General features: G+C 45.6%; 2 long non-coding RNA genes across 2 annotated transcripts in view; both read right to left on the reverse strand.

The window, feature by feature from the left end:
• Positions 1-27,785, reverse strand: part of LOC307206784 — a 610,614-nt gene that overhangs the window by 328,204 nt on the left and 254,625 nt on the right. The gene's annotated exons all lie outside the window — the stretch shown is intronic.
• On the reverse strand, positions 3,737-8,114 carry LOC307206167. The gene is made up of 3 exons (XR_013834296.1): positions 8,031-8,114; positions 7,883-7,922; positions 3,737-6,510 (listed from the first exon to the last, which is right to left on the reverse strand). It is a non-coding gene; the product is annotated as an uncharacterized lncRNA (long non-coding RNA).

The following is a 27,785-nucleotide window of genomic DNA, read 5'->3' on the forward strand; positions in this document are numbered from 1 at the left end:
ATACTGAGGCAATTAAGCAACTGTGCCGTACATTTACTGTTAAATGCTTCAGAAATATTGCTGAGTGCACATTTTCAGATATGCAGCCCATTCCTGTGAATGCTTACTTGGAAGTAAATTCCTCTGAGTCGAATAAGGCTTGCTATCAAGTACCATTAAGATACACCCCCATACATTGTTATGATGGTAGTATTCTTTTTTAAAATGCCCATTGATCTGTTTTGTGTGTCTGTCTTGGGACTCAGCTACACCAGTAAAAAAACAACCCAAAAAACCACCCAAAAACTGCTTTAAGTGAAACCAGGTGGTGCTGTAGTGTTTTGTCTTTCAGCAAACGTGATTTCCCAACGCGTTTTCCTGAAACATTTTTCTGATGTGTCTAGATCCAGCCTTGATTATGATTTTTATCTATGCATTGTTTTATCTTTATTAGCAAAGTGTCTGGATAATCTTACTGAGGGATGAAACCAGCCAAGTGTACTGGGGGTCTTGGCCTTAAATAATAATAATAATAATAATAATAATAATAATAATAATAATAATAAAAATAAAAAATTTATATCCTGCCTTTCCCGGTTCAGAAAACTGGGCTCAGGGCAGCTAACAACAAATTTAAAACACTTAATTATGATACAACAAAAAACAGCATAAAATACAGTATAAAAGCACATTTATGCAAATTATTGCACATTTGTGCAACCTGGTGGCTGACAGGCTGAAGGAAGCCCCCAAACCCATTTTATCCAGCCTCTGGCATTCCTTCCAAAAATATTTTGCAGTGTAGAGATTCTACTTTAATGTTCACACTTCAATGCTTGTTCTCTATTGGATTTTTGACATAATATGTGTGTGTGTAACACTTTGCCTGAACACATGTTCTCTAAAACGGTAGCCCCATGACACCAAATTCTTTGGGCCCCCACTGAATGGACTCTGGAGAATAGAGTGGTCCTTGGAATAAATATATTGGCCACACTGTACCTCTCTTACATACAACCTTGACCATCCATTTTCTGTGACAGATTGCAGCTTTTCACACACATTTTTAAAATAAAAAATAGCTATTTCTAGCAGACGGCTTTATAAACACAAAGGCAGTGATGGCATGCAAAGTTAGGAATTTATCATAAAATAAGGAAAGCGGCTCCAAACACTTGATTCATAGCACATCAGTAAAGGTTCCTTTGCACTGAGTCTTTGAGAAAGCCAGGTGACTACTAACAGAAGCAGCCTTGTATCTTTGATACTTCTGTGGTTGTGGCGATCACAGTGGTTCTTTCATTTTAGCATTTCTCCGCCATGTGCTATCAGGGCAGGAATACAGGGGTGCTGATGTTGCTCTAAAATTGCTTGCTTCTTCAGGTAAAGCTGATGCATCTGCTAGCTGTTCTGTTATTTCCAAGTTCAATGAGAAAATCAGTTTATGCCAAACATGACTTTAATACTGGCAGCAAAGTATTGATTTGAGGCCTTAGCAGGATGCAGATTCTGCTGCAGCTGCAGCAAACAGGCTGAGGTCTAATCCTTTATCCGGCCCGCACATGACAGAGCAGATGAGCAATGAGAAACAATACTAGATGAGGGTTTCATTTTTGTTAGATAATGCTAGGTAATTCTTCTGCCATTGCCACCGTCTCAGGCTGAGCTCACACTACCGTACCCACTGCATTTCTGGTGTGGGGTTTTTAATCCATGCCCCCCGGGAAGTTATCCAAAATGCATGCATACACTGTACCTCGTTGTGAAATACTGTTTGGTGTGTTGTTTCTTAAACCAGCTTCACATCAACTGGAGTCCTTAAGCCATTCCTAATTCATCTCTAGCCAAGGTATGGACACTTTTGCAAAGGGTGAAGACAATTTCACCCCATCAATTCCCCCTGGTGTGAATCTGACACTAATGAAGCCATGCGGATTTGAGCAGATGAGGGGGGGCACTGTGAAATATATACAAAAACATATTCACCAGCACTCTAAGGCAGCAATGTGAGCACATCCTCACTCTCCCTCCTCCAGGAGTGTGTAGTTGGCAAGGTTGTCAAACAGGAGGAGGAGGAGTTGTCCATTTGCTCACCTGTGTATCCTCATAGTTTAAGGGTGCCCATTCTGGGCATCTTGTCCAAGGGTTTCCAGTGCTCTAAGCTTGACATTGAGATGATATGTGAAGCAAAAGAAGAGGGTGACTAATTGTGAAACAGACTGAGATTTGGATCTATGGTTTTGGGTAATCAAACTGAGTAAGAGTTGAGTGTAGGAAATGCTATTGTCAGCACTTGGTAAGGGGAAAAGTGGTTTAGATTAGGGACTCAGTAAAACTGAATACACACAAGGGACATTTTCAAAGCCCCCAAATCGCCCTCGCAAGCTGTTATCTCTGATGGTGATTATTAACACCTCTAACCCAACCATAGCTGTCAACCTTCCCTTTTTTTGCGGGAAATTCCCTTATTCCAGCGCCGTTTCCCGCTGCTATCCCAGATTGTTAGATATCCTGTAGACTGTCCCCAGGACAGGTGAGGCTGCTGATCCCTTATTTTCGAGGCTGCTGATCCCTTATTTTCGAGGCTGCTGATCCCTTATTTTCGAGGCTGCTGATCCCTTATTTTCAAATCTGAAAGTTGACAGCTATGAACCCAACATGTCTCCCCAGATGTTTCCGTGGGTCTGGGGACGTTGCCTTGACTGATTGTTATGTCTCCTGTAGGAGATGAATGGATGCCAGGAATAGTAAAAGGATGAAAGACTTATCTTGCCTCTGGTGTCAATTTCTTGGACCACATCTGAGCACAGCGTGAATCGATGGACAGGCCTATTGCATAATGCCTTTTCTAAATGAGCGGTAACAAACAAAAATGTCAACATCTCCCGATGAGTTACATGTTGCAGAGTTACAGAGATTTTAAATTAACGAGATTTTAAGTTCTGCAGGTTTCTAAATTTCTTCTATCCCCAACTTGGGGATAACTCATGTAATGTGTGAAAACTCAACAGATTGGTGTCACCTTATTAGACATAAACTGGGTGAAACTTCAGGAAGCATGCAGTGGCCCAGTGAAATTTTGTGTATACGCTTCCCTGTTGTACCTAGAAAGGTGAAGAGTTCTGTTGAGCCTTACATCCCTTTGAATGCACACAACTGTGCCCATGTGTGCATGAATAGTCCCTCTAGTGCAAAGATGGGGAACCAGTGGCCCTCCAGGTGTTGCTGAACTGGCTTGCATCAAAGCTGGCCATGGGGCTGATGGAACATGAAGTACCATCGTATGCTGGGGAGATAGAAGAATATACCCTCTGATCCATTGTATGTGTTTTTTTCTTTTGGAGTTAATACCATATGAACTTCAGAAGCAGTTAAGCACTCTTGAAATCAGTGGTTTTCAGAATACTTGTGCAGCCATATTCTGGAACTGCTCAGGCACAAGAAAATTTTGCATTAGTATTTTAGATATACCAAGGGAAATGGGTGGCTATGAAATAGCATTAGATCAAAATCTAGTGTTAGCGATTTTTACAGGAAACCTGTGACCTGGAATTTTGAATATTACCAGCTGGTCCAAAAAGTATTGTCACAAAATGATCATTTACTGAATGAAATACTAGCCATATTAATGAAAATATATAGGTACAACAATGAAACTGAGAAAACTATGTAAGATGTAAAGAAAAAGACAAAAATGATAAATTAACCAGTTTTTATTTATTCCATACCCAAGGGATAAATAAAATTTAAAAATACAACCTTTTTCTCTATGTTCCTTAATATACATTTGAACGGTAGCAATAACAATAATAATCAGAGTTTATTTGATATGCAGTTTCAAAGAAACGAGGGGCTTTAAAAATAGCACCTTGAACCATTTATTTATGTATTTACAAAATGCACAGCTAACTTCTCTATGAAAAAAATAGCCCTCTTTTTAAATAAAAAAAAAGAATTGCACTAAAACAGGCAAAAAATTCCTATTAAAAAGAAAAGGCTGCCCAACTGGCCCTAAAAAAAGCTACCAGAAATAAAAAACACTTGAACCAGCTCAAGGAAAACAAAAAAACAAAATATACAGCAGCAACATCAAACATACCTCAGCAGAAATGAAATGTTAACGTTCAATAGTCTCATATAAGCCAGGCTCTGACTGTTAAGTGCAGGAATTTATTAATTTTATTTATTTATTTAATTTGTATACCACCCTATACCTGCAGGTCTCAGGGCGATTCACAGGATAAAATGAGAAATGAGGAACCTATGGCCCTCTAGACGCCATGGGACCCCAAATTCTTGGTGCATTTTGCTCAAGGCTACAACCCTTGATCCTAATATAGGATCAAGACAGACAGATCATATCCCTTCAACAGAGTTTCCTAATTTTTTTTATAACAGGATTTTTTTTAGAATTACAACTGGCAGCACATTTGACTCAGCCTTGAAAACACACACACACAATAGTTGTGATTTTTCTTTCTAAACTAGCCAGCTAAAACACATGTATCCTGCATTTTCAAGCCGGCCATGAAGAAATCTACTCTCCTCCCTCCTCCCATGGTCTAGCACAGAAACCATGATGCTGCCCTGATCTGTCTCTCCTCTGTCAGCCCGCTCAGCTGCTTGAGAGGAATTCTGTGTCCTTGCTTACCTGAAACATCTAGTTGCCTGTGGCCTCTGGAGACTGGTAAGCAAAGATGCTTTGGAGAGAAGAGTATTGAGCAAATAGAAAGGCAGGAAAGCAAGCCTTCAAGAATGCAGAGGTATATCCAGATACACTCTTACAGGTGTGCAGGCTTAAGACACTGGTGTATACAACCACTTTGTCATATATTAAATACAATTCAGAATAAAATACAAAGATTAAATATGTCAATAAAATACACTGTTGCAATATCAAGAAACATAAATAAGTTAAAATATAAATTAGGTATGTTTCCCACCCCCACCCCCATTTTCTAGACTGGATCTGGGCTATTAATTAGTGCTGGATATTTTCAGGGTGTTTTGTGGGATGGAAGAGAAAGCAAATCACTAATGTGCTCCTTTAGTACTTTTGTTATCAGTGCTTTCCCTGCCCAGAACACAGGTGAATGCAAAAATTCAAGAAAGCAGAGATCTAAGTCACTAACTGGGAAGGAATGGGCAAAATGGACTGGAACAGAAAGCACAGTGATTAACATGCAGACAGCAAGGGTCTTCGTGAACCTCAGCATCTCTTTGGATGCTGGGCATAGACTAAGCAGAGGGAGTGGAACCAGCCACCCAATCAAACGGATGTATAAAGGTTTTGATAGTGTTTTCAGGAGCAACTTGTCAGAGATCCACCCATACCGTCTGAGGCAGAAGGAAAGGGAATGGTTTGTTTGGGATCTCCTGGAATCCAGCATGCAACAAACTGAGTGACCAGCACCAGAGGCAACCAGGACTGCCGGAACCTCCAAATGAGAAGAATCGCAGAACTGTAGAGCTGGAAGGGGTCCCCCAAAGGTCATCCAGTCCCACCCCCTGCAGGAATCGCAGCTAAAGACATGTCACTCCAGACAGCAATGTCAGGCTAGGGACAGGCACACATCTGCTGGTGTAGATCTCATGAGTTGCATAATATTATTCCGGAATTGCTGCCTGACTGAAATCTGTCACATATTCAACTTGATTTTACCTACTTCGTGAAGTAGATTAAGATATAAATCTAATAAGAATGAAAGGATCTTCAAAGGTCAGCAAGCCCAACCCCGTTCTCAGGAGCGGATTCCCAAAACCAGCGCTAGCAGCAAAGCTTGCCCCCTTTTCTTCCCAATCACACAAAGTGATTGCCCCACAGTGAAACACAGACACGACACGTGCCAATCATCCACACATTGTCCCAGCTGCCACACAGATCCATGCATTTCACAGCAGCACTTGGAACAGTCTTGAATGTCAAGTTTCCCACTGAGGTCCTGGTCCTGGTTCTCTTCAGACCCTGTAATCTGCATGAGCCTGCACACAATTACAGCTGTCATTTTTGATCCAGAGGAATTGTCTCAAGCGTTGTCTGAAGGTTCTTGAGCACCCTCTCCATTCCACACACCGAAGAACGGCATTTGATTCCAGTTACTTCTGAAATAGGCTCTGCAGGAACCTGGGAGATACCAAAAAAGTTACCCTTGGGACTAAGGGTCCAGCTATTGTATGTGTCACTTGCCATTAATTCCACGGAAAGTTTATCATTCTCTTTCAGTTGATAAGATGAGACATCCATGAAAACTGTGAGTGCAGTTTCCTTTGTATGCGCTGTAGCAGGGTAACTCAACGGGAGGGTCAGAATACGGAAAGAGTGTCCATCGCGATGGCCATGGATGATGAGGCTGATATTCACCTTCTCTTTAACATTAGATAACTGGTGTGAAATATTCATCTGGGCATAGATGCTGTATAGGCCATCATACTTAATTCCCAGTCTTGAAGAATTGTATTCAAATATTGGGCTACATATTGTTCCGTCAACTTTACAATCCCACCAGTTCAGTTGCCTGTTCTTTAAGTGTGCTGTAAAAAGAGAGGAATCAAGTGGGAACATCTGTCACACCACAACAACCAGTTTCTTTGCATCATCCCAGCAGGAACCCAACAGAGCCACCCACCAGTTTCCTTGGAGTCTCATAGAAGACTTATTTCTTGTATTTATAAGATTCTTTATCAACCTTTCACCTGTACAAAGCTTCCTGGGCAAGTTACATGAATGCAGTAACCAGAATAGTATAAATTCAGCAGAAGAGGCGATTCCCTCAACACAAAATACCTTATGGAGCTGTACAATGTACACATTCAACACTGTACGATGAAGGCAGTGCCGGATTTACGTATAAGCTAAACACGCTATAGCTTAGGGCCCCACTCTCTTGGGGGCCCCCCAAAAATTGGATCTACACTTCCAAAATATAAGATAAAAAACAAATAAAATAAAACCTACATACGGCAACAGTGTTTTGTGTTGTGTAGGCTCTGATTTGTTATGTGCAAATGACTTTAGATAATTAGGTCCATAAATGACCATATAGCATATATTCAACACAAAAAACAGCAGCAATTTGTAGTTGACAAAGGACAGCTGGACATATAAAGGGCCCCATTATCTTCAGTAGCTTAGGGCCTCATCAAACCGAAATCCGGCCCTGAATAAAGGTGCTAGGCACACCTCTGTGTGGAGGGAGTCCACCATTTAGGGGCTGCCACAGAGAAAACTCTCTCCCAGGCTGCCATTCTCTGTACTTCTGAGGGTGGCAGAGCCCCCTCTGCAGATCTTTATAGCTAAGAAGTTTGGTAGGAATGGAGGCAGTCTTTCAGATGTTTGGAGCCCCAAATAATCAAGGGCTTCGAACACTCGTGTGGACACATTAAATCAGGCCTGGAAGCAAAACTGGCAACCAGTGTAAAAGGTAAAGGTACCCCTGCCCGTACGGGCCAGTCTTGACAGACTCTGGGGTTGTGTGCCCATCTCACTTAAGAGGCCAGGGGCCAGTGCTGTCCGGAAACACTTCCGGGTCACGTGGCCAGCGTGACATCGCTGCTCTGGCCAGAGCCAGAGCCAGAGCCAGAGCCGCACACGGAAACGCCGTTTACCTTCCCGCTGGTAAGCGGTCCCTATTTATCTACTTGCACCCGGAGGTGCTTTCGAACTGCTAGGTTGGCAGGCGCTGGGACCGAGCAGCGGGAGCGCACCCCGCCGCAGGGATTCGAACCGCCGAGGCTTTAACCCACAGCGCCACCTAAAACGGGTTATTCTATGCGCTCCAAAGAGACCCCTGGCCCCTGCGTTTTGAACCACCTTCTCCACAGTCCTAGTGTGTGACCCCCTATCCCACAAGGGCTTCTTTCTGGACTCCAAGTGAGCACACGTGTTCGGGGAAGGGATACTTACTGGTACCTTCGCTAATCTTAAAGACGAGGCGAGTGCAATTCTGAAAAAGAAAAGAGAAGTCTGGCGTTAGAGGCGTCAGAGAAGCAGAAATGGGGGAAGGCATGTTTTGGCGCTGGCCGCCTGGCGCGGGGTTGGACTAGATGGGTACCTTCCCATGTTGCGATTTCTCAGAGCCAGAAGGCACTGGCGTCGGTGGCATCGGGGGCTGCAGCGCCCGCGGCGGCTCCTGCGCCCGACGCGCCAGGACCGTGGCGAGCGCCGCCAGCGAGGCCACCAGGGCGCACCCGGCCAGCAGCAGGGCGCACCGCACGGCGAGCGAAGCGCGCCACACGCCGCGCCGACAGCTCTCGCTCTCGCCGGGGAGATCCATCGCGCTGTCCGGCGCCCAACTCCCTCGCCTGCCGGCCCGGCTCTGTTTAAGTATAGCCGCCTGCCCGCTCCGCCCAGCGCCGTCAATGGGACATCCCTGAAAAGGGGACGGCACAGCTTGTCAGCAGGCGACGGGGAGAAAACCTGCTCCTGCTGGAATTCCCTCAGCTATTAAGAGTGAAAGAGCTTTGTGCTCTTTTTTTGGTACTATTTTTTTTGGGGGGTACTCTTTTAGTTTAGTTTAGTTGTCGGGGGTTGGACTAGAGAACCCTGAGGGTTCCTCCAACGATTATGATGCTACGATTTTTTCGCATTTTGTTTCTCTCCTTTCCTGGCTCTTTCTCTCCGCCCCCTCCTCGCCACATTGTTTGTAAAATGTTGGTTACTCTCCCTGCCGGATTTACATATAAGCTGAACAAGCTATAGCTTAGGGCCCCACTCTCTTGCCCCCCCCCCCAAAAAAAGGGAAAAGAATTGGATGTACAGTGGTACCTCCAGTTGCAAAAGGGATCTGTTCCGGAGTCCTGTTTGCAACGTGAAAAGTCTGCAACCTGAAGCGCAATATCTGCGCATGTGTGCGGCACGATTTGGTGCTTGTGCACATGCGCAAGCGGCGAAACCCGGAAGTAAACCTTTCTGGTACTTCTGGGTCACCACGGGACGCAACCTGAAAAAACGTAACATGAAGCAGACGTAACATGGGATATGACTGTACATTTCCAAAATATAAGATAAAAAACAAATAAAATAAAACTTACATACAGCAATAGTGTTTTGTGTTGTGTAGGCTTCTATTTGTTATGTGCAAATGGCTTTAGATACCTATTAGATCCATAAATTACCATGTAGCATATATTCAACACAGAAAACAGCAACAATTTGTTGTTGACAAAGGACAGCTGGACATATAAAGGGCCCCATTACCTTCAGTAGCTTAGGGCCTCATCAAACCTAAATCCGGCCCTGGTTACTCGCCTGATTCAAACCCACCTGCCGCTAGAGTGGGACACCCTGTTAATTCACAAAGGATCGCTTTTATCTTCCCTGGTTGAAGCACGATACAGCCAGCGGGATATATTGTTGCCCGCTCCCCAGGGGTTTGGTTTCCTTGCAAAGAAGGTCAATGGAGATTGTGGTGTCTTTAGGATGTACAATATGGTTACACCAGGGCTGGTGCCAGGCTAGTTTGTGCATTAGGCATGGCTACCTACTTGCATACATACCCCCCAACCCCCGCTAACTTCAGTTTTTAAAAGGTGACAGAATGGATTGTGTAAACTATCGAGGCATCTCTCTATTAGCTACGACCAGCAAAATTCTTGTAAGAATCTTAGCAAACCATCTCTTAACAATATCCAAGGTGACCCTTCCTGAATTCCAAAATGGTTTTAGACCTTCTGGGGCACAGTGGACATGATTTTCACCGCTCGACAGCTTCAAGAAAAATGCAGAGAGCAATACCAACCCCTGTATATGGCATTTACTAAGGCCTTTGACACTGTAAATCATAATGCCCTGTGAACTGTTCTTCTGAAAATTGGCTGCCCAGATAAATTTGTGAACATCATTTGGATCCTCCATGATAATATGACAGCAACCATTGCAGATAACAATGGCTCTCAAAATGAACTATTCACAGGGGGATCAGGTGTTAAACAAGGCTGTGTTATCACCCCAACTCTATTCATTATTTTCATTGCCATGATCCTACACTTTGTTGAAGGGAAGCTCCCCACTGGAGTAGAAATCACATATCGAACAGATGGAAAGTTCTTTAATCTGAAAGCAGGCTGAAAGCAAAGAGTAAGGTTACCATAATTCTGTCATAGAGCTTCAGTATGCTGATGACAGCGTAATGTGTGCACGCTCAGAAGATGACCTCCAAACCATCCTAAATATCTTCACAGAAACTTATGAAAAACTTGACCTATCACTCAACATCCAAAAAAACCCCAAAGTGCTGCACCAACAAGTACAAAATAACCCCTCTGCAGTGCTACAAATCCAACTCAACAGTGTAACGTTGGAAAATGTACACGACGTCTCCTACCTGGACAGTTATCTTTCCACAAGGGCCAACATGGATGTCGAAATCCAGCATTGTCTGAGCTCTGCAAGTGCAGCTTTCTCCCAACTGAAGTACAGAGTGTTTGAGGACCGGGACATTCACAGGGAAACCAAAATGCTTGTTTACAAAGCTATTGTACTACCAACCTCACTGTATGCTTGCGAAACATGGATCACTTATAAACACCATCTCCAACTTCTTGAAAGATTCCATCAATGGTTTCTCTGAAAAAATTTACACATCACTTGGGAAGACAGGCAAACTAATGCCAGTGTATTGGAAGAAGCAAAGATCACCAGTGTCAAAGCAGTGATTCTTCAACATCAACTTCGTTGGACTGGCCATGTTGTTCAGATGCCCAATTATTGCTTTCCAAAGCAACTACTCTATTCTGAACTTTAAAATGGAAAGTGTAATGCTGGTGGTCAACAAAGGAGGTTTTAAGGCTCTTTCAATGCAAATCTTTAAAAATGTAGTATAAACCCTGACAACTGGGAAACACTGGCCTGCGAGCACACCAATTGGAGAACAGCCTTTACCAAAGGGGTCATGGACTTTGAAGACTCTCAAACTCAGGATGAAAGGGAGAACGTGCTAAGAAGAAGGCACATTTGGCAAACCCTCACCATGATCAACTCCTACCAGGAAACCTATGTCCCCACTGTGGAAGGACGTGTGGATCCAGAACTGGTCTTCACAGTCACTTATAGACTCACTGTTAAAACCGAGTTCATGAAAGACACTCTTACTTGTCTATGAGTGATCGCCAGAGAAGAAGGTAAGCAAAGGGGTGGGGACTGCAGTATAGGAGTATAGGAGGTGGCGTGAAAATGCAGGGGTGGTCTGTGTGCAAGGGAGAGTTGAGCAAGGTTTAGAGGAGGATAGAGTGAAGGTGAAAATGCAGGTGCAAAGAGGGTTGCAGAAAAGGAGGGAGTAGGAAGCATGGGAATGTGGGGCACAGATGAAAGCAAGGGCATGAGAGGATCTGAAGAAGAGGGAATGGCATCTTCAGAGTTGCACAGAAACTGGAAAGGGTGCTTACTAGTTGCAATGTGTGGGAGAAGATGCAAGAAGTTATCAGGAGTGTGGTTTGAGGGAGCGAGGGTGGCACAAAAGGAGTGGGGAGGCCTGGATGCAGAAGTGAAAACAGGGCAGAGCAGGACTGGAGAACAGAAAGAAGTAGTGTTGGCAAGGTCAGGAGTGAGCTTAGTGGTTGCATGGGGTGGGAAGGGGAACTGCAGGAGGTTAATGCAGGAAGAAGAATGGCAGGCGTTGTAGCAGTTCAGGGTTCGCAGAAGCACAGTCTTGACTAAGTAAAACCAGGACTGGTGCTTTCATGAGGTCAACTAGATAGCTACCTTGGCTGCAGACCTCAGAGGGGTGCAGTACTGATCTTTGAGGGGCACAGTTTTATACAGAATTGTTTTTGTTATATCTGTGCTGTGGACTTAAAGCAGTAGCTCAAAAGATTTCCAAAGTCCATGCCACCACCAGAGGTACTTATCCTCATACTATATAAATACTATGACATAAACTCTTGGATAGTGTCAGTGGCCAGTGGCTAAGTGCTGGATATCTTGAGCTTTTTTCTATCCATCAGGTGTTCTTTAGTTCTTTGGTTCTTTTTTGAACCTCAGACTTAGCTTTGGCATAGGTTTTTTTCTTAGTGGCACAGTTTTGCCAGATCTGAAAGGCCTTCCTTTTCTTGTTAATCATGTATCCAGTCTCACTGTCATTCTCATCAAACCAGTCCTGGTATTTCTTGGTTTGATAGCCAATAGTTTCTTCACAGGCTGCAATAATGGATGTTTTTAGCTCGGTCCAGGGTTCTCTGACGTTATCAGGAAATTCCGGAAGCAGATGGTCCTTAAGAGTTGTTTGGGACAGTTCTGCGGCGTGCCCATGGCTTTGTTGGGCAGGGTGGTTGCCAGACTTCCGGGGAGTTCTGTTATGTATTCAGTGGTCTGTGTTTGCCAGAAATTGAGTCTGGACTAAGGATTCTGATATATGATATCCAATCACAGAACATTTCAGGGTTTGGGCCTCTGCCATTGGCCCTTAAACTATGAGTCATGATTCGCAGCTTGGAAGTTTAGACAGCCAATCACGTTGGGAGTGGGAGTGGCCCAGGCCTTTAGAAATATATATATATGCAGTTGTTTTGCCCCTGTTTTCTAATTCTGTTAGTTCAGTAAAGGTTCTTGCCTTGTGGGAACCCACCTTCACTTCAAGTTCCTCATCCAGAACCCTCCCTTTAAAATGTGTACAACCTGGAGCTCCTCTGCATACAGATTTCAATTGGAAAGGGTCAGTAAATGATAATGACGGGGGGGAGCTATCCAAAAGAACAAGAGGTTTGCAACCTACACCCATCACTCCCCTCCCAACCATTTTTCTCTTAACAGGAAAGCCACAAATTCTCCAGAGGGAAGCCAGAGCACAGCTAAGGTGAGTTTACATCCTGGGACCCGTTGCCAGGTTTCCACCATCTCTTAACGTAGGAAGCTGAGGAAAGTAGTGAGACTCGTTTCCGGCCAGACAGATAAGGAATTCACCACAGAGCAGGGGTGGGGAGATTGTGGCCCTTCACAGGTGCCCATTCCTCCTGACCATTGGCAATGCTGGCTGGGTCCGATGGGAATTGCAGTTCAAAGAGCGGTATGGTCGTTCAGGTGCTGTCGCAGAACATTTGAAGAAAAAGGAGGTGTATTGTGGAGGGACAGAAATCCTCGGTGCATAGCAAGCTTCACCAACCGTTTTGGACCAGTGGGCACACTTTGTCGGAATCTCTGCTATGACCCAGCTGGAAAAGCTCATCCTCTGGTCGAGTCCTTCGGTATCACCTCCGATGATGATTAACGACCTGAGCCTCTGATAAGGCTCCAGGCACATTCCCTCATTACACAGAGTATCCAGCATCAGGGAAGGACAAGAAATGTATGAGCTACATTGCTACGTTTTATTTCTAACTACGCAGACAGAAAAGAAATATATGTGCTCTCTCTGTGAAAGCAGAGAGCAACTGAAAACAAAGTAACAGGAAACCAGTAAAACATCACATCCGTCTCCCGTCTTCCATGAGACTTCCAACAGCCTGGAATCTCTGGAATGCAAAACAGAGTCTTGTGACTCCAAGTGACGCACAGTGGTACAAACAGAAACCAACACACTTCAGATTTTGAGAGAGCGTTGTGGGCACCTGTCACAAAATGGCTGTCCTGGCGGCATAGTATAACACAACATTGGAGAAAGTGCTCCCATTGCTGCATCTCCTTCCCACACCTGGAGACAACTTCCGGGAAAGTTAACATGGGAAGCTGGCTGTGTCTTGCCAGCCCTGATGGCGGGGATACAGCTGTTAATGGCAGAAGTACCCTGTTTCCCCCAATGCCAACCCTAAACTAAAGCATTGGCTGCATTCGAAGATGTGTCTGTTATGAATATGCGTTTACCCCATAGCTGTCAACGTTTCCCTTTTTTTAAGGGAAATTCCCTTATTCCTAATAGGATTCCTTGCAAGAAAAGGGAAAAGTTGACAGCTATGGTTAACCCTCAGCCTACAAGAAGTACTCACAGCAGAGGAATAAAGAAAGGTTGGTTTATTGCAAGAAATAAAGGTGGCAGAGCATAGCGATGCTGCTTTCAGTCAGTCAAGTTATAATCCAAGCAGGCAGCAAATTACACAGTATGCACCCCTTGATCAAAAGAGTAAAAAGGATCCCTATCTTGCCCAAAAGAGACAGTTGAGCATGATGGTTTGCCACAGACCCACACTTAAAGACAATTGAGAGAGGGAGGGGAAGAATGGTATACCCAGGGCCTTCTTTCAGTCAGAACTCACCCGAATTCAGTTCCAGCACCTCTCAAGTGGGCACCATTGCATTAGAAGAGAACAAGGGAGGTGTTCATGGTGAGTTCAGGCACCAGTTTTTCTAGACAAAAATAGCACTGGTATACCTGTCCTGAAGCAAACAGTGATACAGCATCCTTGCAGGTATAGAGTGTCAAGGAAATAAACAACTATCTGACTTTTAGAAGACATCTGAAGGCAGCCCTGTTTAGGGAAGTTTTTAATGTCTGATATTTTATTGTATTTTTAATATTTTGTTGGAAGCCTCCCAGAGTGGCTAGGGAAATAAATAAGTAACAATTATTCTTATTCTTATTCTTATTCGAGTGAAAAGAGATCCATTGTTGGAGCTTTGAGAGCTACAGGGTTTAATAGTTCAATAACTGTTATGAATCAATATTATGAATCCCCTTTGCCTTGGGGAAAGGGGAGAGGTTCTTTTTGAATGAATAAGTGGCATAGCACCTTTACTTCATTGTTTATTTTCTACAAGTTCTTATCTGTTTGCTATTTTATTTACCTTACCCAGTTTGCAGTTGAAACAATGTGACCCTAGTGAGACATGACTCAGGTTCCTATGTTCTGAGTTTACCTTTAAAGGAAGATTTTATTGTCTATGCAGACCCTCTACAGCAGGCATAGGCAAACTTGGCCCTCCAGATTTTTTGGGACTGCAACTCCCATCATCCCTAGCTAACAGGACCAGTGGTCAGGGATGATGGGAGCTGTAGTCCCAAAACATCTGGAGGGCCGGGTTTGCCTATGCCTGCTCTACATGGTGTGGCAATTAAAGTTTGCATATAACATTGGATTACTCTTCTGATCTTTAATTACTGAGTTTTTAATTCGTGCCTTCTAGAATATACCGTATTTTTTGCTCTATAAGACTCACTTTTCCCCTCCTAAAAAGCAAGGGGAAGTGTGTGTGTGTCTTATGGAGCGAATGCAGACTGCGCAGCTATCCCAGAAGCCAGAACAGCCAGAGGGATTGCTGCTTTCATTGTGAAACGATCCCTCTTGCTGTTCTGGCTTCTGAGATTCAGAATATTTTTTTTCTTGTTTTCCTCCTCCAAAAACTAGGTGCGTCTTGTGGTCCGGTGCGTCTTATAGAGCGGAAAATACGGTATTTAAGATCAGGGCTAGCACCAGGGTCAAGAGAGTTCATTGAGGGGCTCTATTTTATTCCAAGTTATTCCAGCTTTACTTATCCCATGAACTACAGAAGTAAAATCAGATTGTAGTAGTATTTGCAGAAAATAACTTCTAAGCAATACCTGATCTCAGATGAATCTACCACAGGAAAGGTGCATTCTGATTTATATCCATCTCATGCAAAGTTTGCGGAGGTAATATCAGCTTGGCATATATTCACTGGATGTGACAATAATTTATAGGGAGATCTGCAAGAAAGATGAAGCAGTGCCTAAAGTGCAATAAAAAAAATAGTGACACTTTTGTGGGGGGGAATGTTGACTATCCATCTGATGCAAGGTTTGCAGAGTTAGAAAGATATATATGCTTGATTTACAAATCAATGATCGAGCTTGTGTTTAGATGAACTGTGCTGCTTCCTGTATGCAAAACAAGAAGCTCAAGCCGAACAACTTCCTTCTTTGTTGGAATTACGATTCAAAGTAAGACTGTAACTTCAATCTACCCACAAGCATAGATCAAACAACAGAGATAATATCTCCTACTATACTTTTCAAGTATGAGCTTTGCATTTTGCTATATTGCACTTCAGATATTTCCAATGTTTCTTTGAATATGAAACATTAAAACCTTAAAGCATTAAAACATTAAACATTAAAACATTAAAAAGCCACAGAGCTTTTTAAAAAAACTTGCTGCACAGCTTAATAATTTAAAGCACTAATGTCAGCATTAGCAAACAACTTGAATGCAACCCATGTCTCTGTCTGCACTTGTATTTTATTGTCACCAAGAGCCTGAGCTCAACATGCAAACTGCACCTGGTTTCACCATAATGTATTATAGTACTAAATAATCGTAATACTTAGCCTTTGAACTTTTAGGTCGTTCACAGTGTTTCGCACCCACTACCTTGCAGTCCTTGCATCAATCCTGCAAGGCAGCTCAGTATTATTATTTCCAATGTGAGATGAACTGAGAATAAGAAATAATAATTCAGTGATTAAGGCCGCCTATTGAATTCCTGTTAGTGGTGAGATTTCTACCAGGAACTTCCTGATTTATAGTTCAGTCTTTTACCCCCTTTAGGCTATATTACTGTGCTATCACTGCAGCACTTGCACAGCCATCCCAGTACTTGTGGATGCCAAGACAGCCTTCCTTTTCTTGCTAATTTTTCAAAGGACGCCTCAGCAGCACAGTTTGGGAATCACTGATATAGAGACTTTTTCTGTATCTTCTACCCTCCTAATCTTTGCTGGGAACTAACTTCCTTTTGGGGCTTCCTTTTTAGAGCCATGTTGTCTCTGAATCTCCTAAGATCTCACCACAACAGATCTCTGAAGATGCACAGAAAACAGAGGAGAGGCAGCAAGTGAGGAATCCTATTATAGTATGGAATGGATGTACAGTGATACTTTGATTCTCAAACAACTTGGAACCCAAATACTGCAAACCCAGAAGTAAGTGTTCCGATTTGCAAACTTTTTTTGGAAGCCAATGTGCTCCGTTTCGACTGTTACGCTTCTGGTTTGAATGCTACACTTCTGTTTTGAGTGTTACGCTGAGGTCTGCCTGTTTTTGCTATTTATTTTGCCTCCATCCATTCTTCTCTGACTGATCATGGACTTAGGGGGACTCAGAGTCCCATGGGGAGTTGGGCAGCATAAGCTAAACCCCAACTTTGAAATCAGGGCCATGGACAGGCCACCTCTGCTTTGAAGTTTTATTGGTTTCGGTGAAGTTAGTAAAGGTAAAGGGACCCCTGACCATTAGGTCCAGTTGTGACCGACTCTGGGGTTGCGGTGCTCATCTCGCTTTATTGGCCGAGGGAGCCGGCGTACAGTTTCCAAGTCATGTGGCCAGCATGACTAAGCTGCTTCTGGCGAACCAAACCAGCTCACAGAAACGCCGTTTACCTTCCCGCCGGAGCGGTACCTATTTATCTACTTGCACTTTGATGTGCTTTCGAACTGCTAGGTTGGCAGGAGCAGGGACCGAGCAACGGGAGCACACCCCGTTGCGGGGATTCGAACTGCTGACCTTCTGATTGGCAAGTCCTAGACTTTGTGGTTTAACCCACAGCGCCACCCTCGTCCCTTTCTTCGGTGAAGTTAAGTGCATGCTAATCTGTCTCACTGTGAGTTTTCAAAGTGCTTTAAAGCAACTAACGTGGCAACGAGAGAATTATCAGTGACAGTAGGCAGGTTGGTGAGCAGAGCAAATGGGGGCATAGCTGTCAACATTTCCCTTTTCTTGCAAGGAATCCTATTCGGAATAAGGGAATTTCCCTTTTAAAAAGGGAAACATTGACAGCTATGATTGGGGGCCGGGGGCGGGGCAGAGCCTCCCTAGATGTTTATATGAACTGTGCTGCTTCCTGTATGCAAGTCAAAACACTCCAGCTTATTACTCATGATTTAAAATGCTGAGTATGTAACAAGAATTCAGTCTACTCACAAACAGGACCAGCCCGCCCTGAGGTGGATTGAGGCAGTGGAATTCAGTGGGGTGAATTCCCCTACCCAGCAGTGGAGCGTGTCTTCATGTGACGCCACTTTGTGATGCTGCAATGATCCCAGCCTTGCAGAGCAGTTTGGGGCAGGTGGCGTGAGAAGGAAGCAAAGCGGGTTCTCCTTCATGGAGAGCACGTGTTGCGGTGGAGGCAACCATGACACCCCCTGTTGTTGGGTGGGTTAGTATGGATGGCCACAAATTGGATAGGGCACCTCCAATTGTTGCTGGGGAGAATTTAATGTTGCAAAATTTTTTGATTGATGGGGTGCTATTTATTCCCTGTGTTGAACTTCCTCTTTTCACTGCACACATCAGATTACCCGCCCACCCTATATTTAGAGTTTGTTTGTGCTGACTTTGCTATGCCTGTCATGGGGTCATCTGCTTTGGAGCAGGGGCCTGGTAGAAATTTTTACCATTTGGCTGATTGGCTGGTGCCATTTGGTTTTTGCCTACTGCGTAACAAATCGTCACAACTTGTAAAGTTGCGGTTAAAGGTAAAGGTAAAGGCACCCCTGACCATTAGGTCCAGCCGTGACCTACTCTGGGGTTGTGGCGCTCATCTCGCTTTATTGGCCAGGGGAGCCAGTGTACAGCTTCCAAGTCATGTGGCCAGCATGACTAAGCCGCTTCTGGCAAACCAGAGCAGCAGACGGAAACACCGTTTACCTTCCCGCCGGAGCGGTACCTATTTATCTACTTGCACTGGTGTGCTTTCGAACTGCTAGGTTGGCAGGAGCTGGGACCAAACAACGGGAGCTCACCCCATCACGGGGATTCGAACCGCCGACCTTCTGATCGGCAAGCCCTAGGCTCTGTGGTTTAACCCACATTGGTCAATTTTGTTTGGTGGAGGGGATCTGGTTGGCTGTGCCTGCCCCTCCAATGCTGCTGTTGCAAGGTTATTCCAGTAAAGGAATCCAGGGGTTCGCCATGCTCTTGTCCGAACCCCTGACAAGGGGCTAGGGCCACGCAAGAGCCCCTGGGAGCATTTGGGGAGCGGTGAGAGCCTGGCGCCCAGCTCAATTCTCTCCCGAAAAATGTTTACCCTTACTGACTTCCGCAGGCTTGCGGTTGTCAGTTCTGTTCCTACCTCTATGTGGGAACAGATAGTCGCTAACCAGTGCCTAAGCAACCACTCACATACTGTAATTCAATAAAGTTGTGGCCAAAATTATGCCAAAAACCAAAACAAAAATGTTGTGTAAACTCTGTCTTTATTTGGGGGTGTCCTGGGGGCCCTCGACACGCAATAGCCACAATCCCAGCCTTTCCCTCCCAGCAAGGCTGGGAGATCAAAGTACTCATACCTGTTGCATCCTCCTGACTGGCACCTTGCCAGTGGCCCCCAGAAAAATGTGTCCTGGGTCATAGACCTGGCAGTCCCACCCCCCACGCTACACCCCTAACCACTCCTCACCCCGTCCCTGCTGGAGAAGTGGGAAGCAGTAATGGCAGCAGATTCCAGTGAGGTCTTCTGGAAATTTTGCGATATCTCACTGAAGCTGCTGCCACCCAGTAAACAAGGCTTTGGCTGAGTGGGGCAGCAGGGGCACTTTTCTGTTGCTACAAATGGTATGGGTAGGCAGGGGGGTGTAATCACCTTGCCTACCCTACAATGCTGGAAGCCCAGGGTAAAACAGTGGCGTTTTGGGTTTTCTGGCAAGGACATTTTTCTTCGATGTCAGGGAATTCAAAGCAGCCACTAAAAGGAAGGTAGCAATATGGAAGATGCAGTTTGTCTTTCCTGTGATGGCGAATAACAAACAATCGATAGACCTCATGAATTAGGATGCAAGGCTTTCAGGCAAGAGGAATCAAAGAGGCAGTGAGGAGGGATTGGGAAAATCCTGCCAGTTTCCCAGGGCTGAGCATCCAGCAGAAGCAGCTTTTGAGGTAGGAGAAAGAGGGCAAAAAGAGTAACAAGAAGGCAGCCAAGCCTTTCCTCAGACCACAGGCCAAGAAATAAAGAAGAAACTGCTCACAAACCAATATCCAACTATCTTTAAAAAATGTGCTCTCTGTTCCCTGATTTATGTGGGTTGTAGCCAAACAATTAATTTCTTGGCATGGATGTGACTCAGAGGGCCAAACAAGACAATATGCAAGAGGCAGGTGCCAATTTTCCTGACTTTAACGTATCTATGGGCTCACCCACACTTATCTATATGGTGTAACATAGTGGAAGACCAAGTTCTTGTGAGCCAGTATAAGGGGGCACAAAGGCTTGCAGGATTCTTCCTCCGTCCTTCCACTTGCAGCCAGAGCAGGCTGGATCAAAAGGATCTTACTGAGCATGAAGGTCAGGTTTGGAGAGACTGCGCTAAGCATCTGTGTTTGGGGCTTCAGTCAGCATAGCTCATTCTCCCCCCCCCCCCCCATGTAAAGCCCCAACCCCCCTTTGTGTGTGTGAAGCGAATAAGGGCACCTATTTCTCATTGCCTGTTCAGGTTTCTTCCCCCTAATGTGTGAAGTAGGGTATTTAGTCTTCTGCTCATTATGCCCTGGTATTCTGATGTCTTATGCTGTTTAGATGGATGAATGGCAAATGGGCATTTTATGGGATTTCACAATATATTTCTCATAGAGCCTGAGAACAAAGACTCAAAGGCAACTGCCTTCAAAATGGCAATTTGCAATTCATTGCTTTAATCACCTAATCTAAGATGATTAGGTGATTCAGTCACATCAGAGCTACCAGAGAATAACAATCGATAATTTCAACTCAGCTAGAGATCAGAGGGCTCTTCTTGGTTTTCTAAAGCTTCAATGGAATCTTCCAGTTAAACCCTCTCAGCAGTACACATTTAGGGATTTTTCATTTCAGTGTTGATTAAACAATTATACAGTTGTACCTCTGGTTGCGAACGGGATCCGTTCTGCAACCTGAAGCACCGTATCTGCACAGGTGCGCAGTGTGATTTGGTGTTTCTGCGCATGTGTGATCTAGTGCTACTGCACATGCGCAAGTGGCGAAACCCAGAAGTAACCCCTTTCCGGTACTTCCAGGTAGCCATGCGACGCAACCTGAAAAAACATAACACGAAGCAAACATGAGGTATTACTGTACTTAGCAATAACGACAGTGCTCACTGTCAAGAATCCTTCCATACTTTTGTCCAAATTGAAACAATCTCTCCCAAAGTGTTTGCCTTCTAGGAGTAAAACACAGCGGAATGAATACTGCAAGTTGCATACCCAGAACTGCCTGTATTGTCCTCGTGGTGCCTTTCTTTCTGCTCCCCAACTGCATGCAGGTAGAGGACTTTCTTTACAGAGACTGCAAAATGGGCTTAGCCGACGGTGTTGAAATCTACAGAAGGCATCAATGGAGGGAAAATGAATCCTGGAGCCCCCATCTAATGAGCTTCATGTAGATGAAAGGTTGCTGGGGGAATTATTTCAGAATATGGGTGACATGTGGGGAGGCAATGGACATTATAAAAAAAAAGTGTTACTTTTTTTAAAAAGACAAGCAAGGCTGCCATTTCTTCCCTAATGCTTTGGGTGCAGTGAATGGTGGTTGGTAATTTCAACGGACCCCCTTTCCTCCCTCTTGTGTCTCTGCACGTGTCTTCATATCTAGTGAATGAATGAATGAATTTACTTTATTACGGTCACAGACCAGCATAAGCAAAGCATCTAAATAAATAGCATAACAGTATGAGTCTAAGAGAATAATTACTAAATAAATGGGAGCAAGAACCAAACGTAGCTAAAAGCATATACATAGAATACTTAATTAAGCATAAATAAAGGATGGATAAAAACTGATAAGAAAATTTAAAAAGACCAGTTAAAACAGCTATATGGGGTGTGGATCTAACAATATCGGCCTTCAATTTAGGACTGAATTGTAGCATAGACCATCCTTCGACAAATATCAATCATGGCAATGCAAAATCTGGCGACTGAATATGTGACTTCTAGCTTTCGTCCTGTAGTAACAGGGAGATGTTGTGTTGTTCTGAATGCGCAGGAAACTTACCGTATTTTTCGCTCTATAAGACGCACTTTTCCCCTCCTAAAAAGTAAGGGGAAATGTGTGTGCGTCTTATGGAGCGAATGCAGGCTGTGCGGCTATCCCAGAAGCCAGAACAGCGAGAGGGAGCACTGCACAGCACTCTATCTCGCTGTTCTAACTTCTGGCTTAGCCACGCAAAGCCTCCGCAGGGCAGTGGGGAGCCTTCATCCCACTGCCCTGCGGAGGCTTCGCACGGCTATCCCTGGCTTTTGCGGGAGATGGAGGAAGGGACAGAGCACGCAGCTGCGCTCCCTTTAAAGAGCGCACGGCTCTTGGCTGGCTTTTGTGGATAGCGGCCCGTCAGTCCCTTCTCCCTCCTGGGGGAAAAGCCCCCAAGAGCCACAAACACGCTCCACGCACTCTTTAAAGGGAGCGCGGCTCATGTCTGGCTTTTGCGGGAGGTGGGGGAAGGGACAGAGGGTAGCTTAGCCACGCGCAGCCTCTTCCGGGCAGGGGGAGCCTTCATCCCGCTGCCCGGGAGAGGCTTCAGTGGCTATCCCAGAAGCCAGAACAGCAAGAGGCTATCCCGGAAGTCAGATCCCTCTTGCTGTTCTGGCTTCTGGGATTCAGAATATTTTTATTCTTGTTTTCCTCCTCCAAAAACTAGGCGCGTCTTATGGTCTGGTGCGTCTTATAGAGCGAAAAATACGATATATAAGATGGGTTGGATAAACCTAGTTCAAATGTCTATATAATACTGGCAATGAAGAAGGGCATGCTCCGTTGTTTCCTGGTGCCCAGAGCCACAAGGGCATTTCCTCTCCTCGTAAGGTATCTTCCTATATCAGCTTCCTGAATGGCTGAAGGGAGGGCCTGACAACGGGCCAAAGTGGAAGCCCTTCGTTGTTTTGGTATTTTGCGGTTAGCTGTTGTCAGAGCTGCCCGAGGTCCCAGCTCACAAAGGACCAACGCCAGTTCTTGTTATATACAAAAGTCTTTATTGAAGATCAGTTTCGATTTCAAAGCCACGGCGCGCAGCTCTACGTCTTGGAGTCTAGACCGCTGAAGCTCCGTCTGAATCTCCACCCCCCAGACACCAGTTTAAGACTCTAGCCTTGCTCCACCTCTTCCTTTGCTCTTTCCTCCTCTGGGTCCGCCTGTCCGCTGGGGTCTTGCCCTTTCTAGACTCTTCTGACGCTGAGTCCCCTGAGTCTTCCCCCTCCCTCTGGCGGGCTTTAGGACCTGGTTCCCAATCCGGGTTACCTGCTGTGCCACGCGCCTGTACATTTGAACTTGGCGCACGCGCCCAGCCGGCAACCTTCCTCCTAACCGTTACACTGCTCCTGTCACTGCTTCCCCCTTCGGAGAGGCTAGCTGGACCTGACCTCCCCTCCGTTCCCTCACTCTGCGATGGAGGCGTGGCCAGCCCTGATTCACCTTCTCTCCCTGCTGGAGGAGAAGCTGGTCCTGATACATGGGACTCTTCCCCCCCACTACGCTCTGGTGGAGGAGCTGGTCCTGATCTCTCGCTGCTGCTTTGGGAGTCCACGCTGGCCCCTTGCTTCTGGTGTGTCCCCCCTGGGACCCCCCTTGCCCTGGCCGTCGGCGCCCCCCTCTGGGAATCTTCTGATTCGCTGGAGAAGCTTATGGAATCTCTCGGGCCACTCTCATACTCCCCTACGCTGCCCTCAGATTCTTCCCCTTCGCTCTCCATTTCCTCTCTCCCCTGTGCCTCTGCTCCTGAGACCCTGACAGCTGTGTATGGTATTTGGGAAGTCAGGTATCTTCTAGTTTCGCTAATTAAATTTTTTTGGGACTTGGCTAGGTCTGCATGTCGCTCTGTATCTACCGCATGCTGTTTAATGTTGTTGTTTTTTGCTTGTTTGTGCCCGATGCTATGTAAGATCTGTGGACTGAATCCTAGAGTTGTTATTATATTTTCCACTGCTCGTTTCCATGTCAACTGAAATTCGTCTTCAGTTGTCAGGGAAGCAAGGCTGCTCGGAAGGAAGGCTAGTCTCAGCCAGTAATTAAGAGTGGTGAGCCACACTCTCGCCTTGATTCTTATGAATCAAGTTTGGAGGTGTCTCTGCCCCTCCTCTGTTTATTCTGTTCCAGAACTGCCTTTGCTAACGCCGCTTACATTGTCATCTATCACAGCTGTAATGACAGAAAAGTTGCTCTCTCGGGACTACGTGTTCCGATAAGATTGATGACTGATCATTTATTTTGATGCAAAACAGCTGTGGGTGATTTCAGGCAGTGCAGAGAAACAGTGGAAGGAGAAGGGAAGGAAGGGGATTGTTGTTTAGTTGTTTAGTCATGTCCAACTCTTCGTGATCCCATGGACCAGAGCATGCCAGGCATTTCTGTCCCCCACTGCCTCCTGCAGTTTGGTCAAACTCATGCTGGTAGCTTCGAAAACACCATCCAACCATCTCGTCCTCTGTCGTCCCCTTCTCCTTGTGCCCTCCATCTTTCCCAACATCAGGGTCTTTTCCAGGGAGTCTTCTCTTCTCATGAGGTGGCCAAAGTATTGGAGCCTCAGCTTCAGGATCTGTCCTTCCAGTGAGCACTCAGGGCTGATTTCCTGAAGAATGGATAGGTTTGTTCTTCTTGCAGTCCATGGGACTCTCAAGAGTCTCCTCCAGCACCATAATTCAAAAAGGAAGGGGATATCGACAGCTATTTCCCTGCTTAGAGTTGCCCCGCTCAAGCTGTTTTTCTCTCTGATGGGAAAGAGATACAGAGGTCCCAAACCAGTTTCCCTCATCAGTGGGGAGGCAAAATGGTGGGAGATTTTGAGCAGAGAAACACAGGCAGAAAAGAGCTCCCCCAATCTGAAACCACCTGTGTTTCTGCTTGCCATTTTAAGCATAAAAAATGGAAAAACTATTGCATGCCAAGGCACCCGAGCCACAAAGTGTCAAGCAGAACAATGAAACACACTGACTCAAAGTATTTTGGTTTATGGGTTCAAATAGGCCACAACTTTATTGGTTACAGATGTGAGCGGTTTGGCTTAGGCGTTGGGGTGAAGCCAGGCTATACAGTGGTACCTCAGGTTAAGTACTTAATTCGTTCGGGAGGTCTGTACTTAACCTGAAACTGTTCTTAACTTGAAGCACCACTTTAGCTAATGGGGCCTCCTACTGCTGCTGCGCCGCCAGAGCACGATTTCTGTTCTCATCCTCAAGCAAAGTTATTAACCTGAAGCACTATTTCTGGGTTAGCGGAGTCTGTAACCTGAAGCGTATGTAACATGAAGCGCATGTAACCCGAGGTACCACTATATCTTGACTCCTGCTTGTCTTCAGGGAGTCCACTTAAGGGTAAACCACCAATAGGGGTTGCCCTATGACATACATCAAATAGGGGCACCCCAAGAGGTCCCCGTAGGGGCTGTGACATGGCCGTAGCCCACGTCCAGGCTTCGGACAGGAGTCACACCCTGGAAACCTTTAACACAGTGATGGCCAAACTTGGCCCTCCAGCTGTTTTGCGACTAAAACTCCCATCATCCCTAGGTAACAGGACCAGTGGTCAGGGATGATGGGAACTGTAGTCCCAAAACAGCTGGAGGGCCAGGTTTGGCCATCACTGCTTTAAGAGGATACAGTTACTGAGGAGGGGCAGGCGAAGGCTACAACCTCCCCTCCATCCAAACAAAGACCTAACCTCACAAAAGTTATGACGATTGCACAAGGTAGGCGAAAACCAAATGGCAGGTGCCAATTTCTACCCGGCCCCAACAATATGGCGACCAACAAGTGTCCATTGCAAGGCCATATCAGAGCAAAGTATGGAAAGAGGGTGGGTGGGTTGGGTGATCTGGCAATGGGGTGAGAGAGGGGGTAACGGCTGGCCGTGCCACGGTTAAATTGCCCGTGGCCACACCCACCCTGCCCGCTGATTGGCTGGGACTGTCCTACAGAGGGCAGAACCCCAGCGATGATGGATGACGATGCAGCCGGCGTGACGCAGGGGAGAGGCTCCGCCCCTTTGGCCGGTAAACTGTTGAGACCCGGCTGCCCAGCCGCAACACTGCCTGCCAGGAAAAGATGAGCGGACTTACAAGAAAGTGTAGTGTGATTGACAATGTTGAATTAAATCTTATGGCAATAAATGCAATTTATTTTTTTGCTGCAAAAGGCTAACATGGCTTCACCTCTGGAAATTGTCTGTACCCTCGTCTACTACTATCTTGGTAATAAGGTACCGGTAATTAATAAATTATCACCTAACCAACAGTATTAAATTTTTTAACAATTCAAATAATTTTAAATATTTTATACTATGTGGCTGAGCAAGTGAGTTTAGCAAAGTTTGTTACACACACAATTTATTTTGGTTTGAGGATAGCAATTCTCATTAAACCGAACGGGACTTGCTTTTGAGAAAAACATGTGGAGGATTGCCATTGCTATGAACGCCATTCATATTTTACTGCTGTATTTAAGTCACAAACCCACCCAGAAGGGTGATGCAAACTGATGTAACCCGTTGCAAGATCCAGATTTGGCTCAGCCCCCTGTCTAAGAATGAGATTTGAGAAAAGGCTTTCGTAAACTTGCATCCCACGATGAATGCGGTTTCGTCTTTCTGATAAGTTCATTCCCACTATCATCGCTTGTGGTCAGTGGATATCCCGTATGCATAAATGCAAAGGTTTCATTGCGCAATTGCTTTGCGTTCCAGCCGCCTTCTTTGTTTTTATCCTCTCTGGGGAAAGCTGCATTCTTATGTCAAATTCAATATCGCAATAGTTCTGTCAATGTAAGCGTTTCAGTTTGTGTGATGGAATGGCTTGCGACTCCTTCCCCTGTGTTCTGTTCTGGGTGTTCTGCAGATCCGAACCCCCCGGCACAGCTGATTTTGGAGGTAGGGTGAGGAGAAGGGAATGTTCTGTTGTGCTAGTGGGACTTGCTGCGCTGGCTCCCTCTATCTCAGGGGTCAGCAAACTTTTTCAGCAGGGGGCTGGTCCACTGTCCCTCAGACCTTGTGGGGGGCCGGACTATATTTTGTGGGGGAAATGAACAAATTCCTATGTCCCACAAATAACCCAGAGATGCATTTTAAATAAAAGGACACATTCTACTCATGTGAAAACACACTGATTCCTGGAACGTCTGTGGGCCGGATTTAGAAGGCAATTGGGCCAAATCCGGCCCCTGGGCCTTAGGTTGCCTACCCATGCTCTATCTAGTAGTTCAAAACAGCAGGGAGTGGGATTGCCTTCACACACGAGCTCCGTGTATTGCAGGGGTCGGCAACCTAAGGCCCATGGACCCCTGCTGCCCACTCGGTCGGCTCCTGTGTGCTGCACTAAACCGGCGCAGAGCAGAGCAGGGACACCTTCCGTGATGCTGGCAGGAAGCTCCTGAAGCCCATGGGAAGCTGCGCATGCCTCCTTCGCGCCGGAAGGAGTGCTGGAAATAGCGTTTGCACATGCATGCGTGTGCGCGTGCACACACACACTCCAGCCCACTGCAGCATCTGCGGGACCATGAACCGGCACAAGCCACAAAAACTTTTCCGACCCCTGGTCTATTGCAATAGTTTAGGGAAGCTTTTAATGTTTGATGCATTACTGTCTTTTAATATTTTGCTGGAAGCCGCCCAGAGTGGCTGGGGAAGCCCAGCCAGATGGGTGGGGTATATTAGTAGCAGTAGTAGTAGTAGTAATATTACTCTAAGAATCACAATGTACCCTCCATTTTCCTGGGATTCCAGTGAGAGAAAGGATTTAATTCTGAGAAGAACTTTCTAGGAAGAATGACATTAGGGGAAAGAGGGTTTGCCTTCCGTTCCCAGACCTGCCCTGTCTGGCTAGCAGGCAGCCAGTTACTGGCATTGCTCTCATCTGAGCTATTGCTTGAGACTCCCATTGGAATTCTACATCAGGGGCTTATTTCAGCTGCGGGAGAGAGATGCTATCTCAGGCCATGCTAAACCCTAAGGAAACCATTCCTGGGGAGAGGCA

Source organism: Podarcis cretensis (genome assembly GCF_951804945.1).
Source record: "Podarcis cretensis genome assembly, chromosome: 17".
Taxonomy (NCBI): Eukaryota; Metazoa; Chordata; class Lepidosauria; order Squamata; family Lacertidae; genus Podarcis; species Podarcis cretensis.